The sequence below is a fragment of the Frankliniella occidentalis genome, unplaced genomic scaffold (genome assembly GCF_000697945.3).
Source record: "Frankliniella occidentalis isolate FOCC.00 unplaced genomic scaffold, Focc_3.1 Scaffold36, whole genome shotgun sequence".
NCBI classification, from domain to species: Eukaryota; Metazoa; Arthropoda; class Insecta; order Thysanoptera; family Thripidae; genus Frankliniella; species Frankliniella occidentalis.
In genome coordinates this window covers 2088981-2092420 of record NW_026267166.1, presented here as the reverse complement: position 1 = coordinate 2092420, position 3440 = coordinate 2088981, and the positions used below count along the sequence as shown (strand labels likewise).

Sequence of the window (3440 nt, the reverse complement as noted above, 5' to 3'; positions counted from 1 at the left end):
CTCAGGCATGTTGCCCTCACCAGAGCATCTTTTTGTACAAATACCCCGGCCGACACAAAAGTTGCCTTTAGGAATCACAGTGTAGGATAACGACAGACGGGAGAAGTCTGCTTCCATGAGGTGGCGGTGCGAGGAGGATCGCCCAACGGATTGAACCGTCGGCGCGAATAGTATGAAGGACACCGCCTGCACTGTAAACGTGGGAGTCAACTTTCTCACCCTCATTCAGTGATGTGTTCCTTCATCACCCAAATAGAGCGACCTAGTTTTGCATCGCTCATTAAGAGTGATTTTACGAAAACATCGCTCAATTTGAGTCATCTCGGCCAAGATCACTCTTGTAGTCATACCAACGCCAAGTGAATGACTGTGAAGGAGCGACGCCATTCAAGATCGCTATCCGCCAGGAGTGATCCAATTTGGATTCACGAAATCGCTCTTCCGGAGCCAGCAGCAACGCTCACTCCTTTACTTGTAGTGTGTGCGGTGCGGTCGGAAGGTCATCGATGTGGCTGGCGGCTCTATGAAGGTACCTGAACATACACCCTCTGTCTTATCGAGCACCCCTTACCCTCCCTTCCTCCCTCCCTCCATCCCTCCCCTCTCCGTTCCGCTGATAAGGCGTGAATTATTCCCCGAGTCTCCAGTTCAAAGGGGTAGCAGCGCCCCCCGCCGAGCCCCGCCGCGTGTGCGCCGCGCGCCTCGAGAGCCGGGCGAAGCGAGGCGGAGCAAGGCCAGCGGGCCGAGGTCTCCCTGTCTGTTGCCAAGGGATGTGCGTCTCCGCGACCTCGTGTGTTCGGGGTGTTCCGTGTGTTCTTAGCGCACTCATGTGTGTGTGTGCGCGAGCTCGGTATATATTGGCAGGGGGTCGTGGTGTGTAGTTGAGGGGGTTGGGGATCGCGGTGAGTTGGTCCGGAACACGGTGCGCCTCGCGGGGCACATCACGCAGAAGAGCCTGCGTTGCGTTGCGTCAGACGCACACAAAGCTCTGCCCGACCCGCTCTGGCGACCCCCCTCGGGGCCGGAGCGAGAGCAGCTCGGAGGGAAGCCATGTATTGGAGAGGAAATGACGGCATAGCAGGCCTTGCCTGCTTCCATTCCCTCTGGGGGAAGCGGGAGGCTTTGGTTTGATCATGCGCTGCAACGGGATCAGCCGCGGGAGGATGATATGAGCAAGGAAAAGAGCGGGCAATATTGGCCTGGCTGAAAGTGAAGCACCGCACAGTACACACGCACACACACACACACGTGTATGTAACGGCGGTTCGTAAACGTACAAAGGACCTTTGGACCTGCAGCACTAGTACAAACAGGTTTCTTTGGATATTACGGACAGCCCAGTTGTATTGCAAAGAGCACCTTATTGTCTGTCTTATCACAAACCTAGCTTTTTGCAGTATACGAAAGGATTCAAAATCTTGTGTTCTGTGCAATTACGCAGAAAACTTGCAGTGTAGTGTGTGTTGCACCGATGAGGCAGCGGGTGGGGTGGGGTGGGTGTGGCGCCGGGCTGGCGGGGCGGGGTGCGGCGGGGCGCCACGCGTTTGCCAGTGCCAGTCGTGCGCGCGCCGCCGAGGGTGAAGGTCCGGACCTCCCCGTGCCGCTCCGCAGCCGCGCCGGCGCGTCGTGGTGGTGCATTCGTCTCGCAGCGAGCCGAGCCGAGCACAGCCGAGTCGAGCCGAGTCGGAGGGGTCGCCGCGTGAGCTACCGTACGTGTGTAGTGAGGGTCGCCTGGCACGCAACTAGTCATTCGGTACTTAAAAAAAAAACAACTAAAAAAACTTAACCACGAAAAACATTTTTTTGTGGGGTGGGAGGGTTTTGTGAGGGGTTTCGTCTCTAAGTGCATTCGTAGTTTTTCTGATAATCCAGTTTTATATGGATGCCGGTTCACACCGCACATTTGTTGTTTGCGTGGTATACTGCACCGCCTGCCGGGCGTGCGTCCGGGCTCAGCTGACGCGCCCTGCGGCGTGGGGTGGTCGGCAGCCCGGCGACACCCTGCACGCGGTGCAGCACCGTGGCGGGGCGTGCATGACGCCGCCCATGTGGCATGTCGTGGCGGCACCCGGGGGATGCGGTGTGTAGTAGTGTAGGTCATGCCGCAGCTGTCAGCTGTCGAGCCGAGCCATGAGCAGGATGAGTAGCCCAGCGCGTCCCCACGCTTGATGAACGCGTGCAACTAAACTCTTTCGCATTATGTTGTGATATAAGGCTTGCAAAATTATGCACAGCCATAGTTTTGCAACAAAACATTTGCATAGCAAATCTACCTGGTCATGCACAATTTTTACATAGCTTTGCACGAAATTTTATTCAGAACTATTGCTACGTAAAATTGTGCATATTATGAAGGGACAAAATGCGTAAGGATTTAGTAGTGCGCTCAAACTGTCCTCGTCCATACTCCCCCCCCCCCTCCCCTCTTTCTCTCTCTCTTTTCCCCCATTTGGCAATTCTTTTTCTCCCTGCGCCCAATTTGAGCTGCGCCGTTTCCGCGGGCCACCGCTTTGAATAAATTTCCGCTCGCGAATGTGATGAGCTGGGCACCGCTCGGGCCGCTGGGCGCCGAGCGCAAATATTATAACAGTAATAAAAGAAAGTAAAAATATAAATGGTGTCGGCGGTGCTGCGCCTGGATTAGCGATGCAGATGCGCCCCGCCATGCCCCGCTCCGCCACCGCCCCGCCAGCCGCACGCCCTCTGTATTTCGGCGCGGTCCGCCCTCCTAATGTGGTTTGCGTTGCCCCCCACGTTGGCCTTCTCTACCCTTTTTTTTGCACATTTTCTATTTTGTCCCCGTCGCCACCACTCTGCCTCCCGCACTGGGGTAGAGTAGATTTATTGTGTTTTGTGTCGCTGCTGACGTTTGTATGCATTTTCCATTCAGCACCTTCCTTCCCTTCGCATATTTATTTCTCCCTTCCTCGTCTCTTCCCCTCTCCCTCTTTCTCTCTTCCTCTCCTCCCCTCCTCGTCACGTTGCGCTCGGCCCCTCGTCGCTCCGGACGGACGTGCCGCGATGCAGCTCAGACTCTGTCACGCCTCCATGGCCGGGCATTGGATTAGGGAGCGCCATAAGGAAGGGTCCGGCCCCCCGCGGTGTCCTGAGGACGTCCCGAGGACGTCCTCCTCACGGCCACGGCGCGCCTCATTCCCACGGCGACTACGTGACGTCCAGAGGAGTGTGTCTAGGGCGGCAGGACAGGGTCTCGCTCTCCCCTTTCTCGTGACGCGTGATGTCGCGCTCCCCATATGATGGCGGCCTCCCGGTCGGTGTCCCCATCATGGGCGTCCCCATGGCACGGCGCGCGATTTACTACCTTTGAACGAGGCGGCCTGCTGTGCCGACGGCCCAACAGGAAATGGACACAGCGTCACGTCCGCGGCGCTGTTTAATTGATATCGGCGATGTCTCTCTGTCTCTCCGCTCTCTCTCTC

The 3440-nt window shown here is 57.0% G+C and overlaps 1 protein-coding gene across 9 annotated transcripts in view; it reads left to right on the top strand.

The window, feature by feature from the left end:
• Positions 1-3440, top strand: part of LOC113208007 (kinesin light chain) — a 78804-nt gene that overhangs the window by 7028 nt on the left and 68336 nt on the right. The window contains exon 1 of one of the 9 annotated variants that reach the window (XM_052266181.1): positions 1556-1709. The exons of 5 other annotated variants lie outside the window; for them this stretch is intronic. The gene's annotated coding sequence lies outside the window, so the exon portion shown is untranslated. Of the gene's footprint in view, positions 1-1555; positions 1710-1734; positions 1754-3440 lie in introns of those variants that run through there. 3 more of the 9 variants (XM_052266180.1, XM_052266184.1, XM_052266185.1) reach the window with 3 other exon arrangements.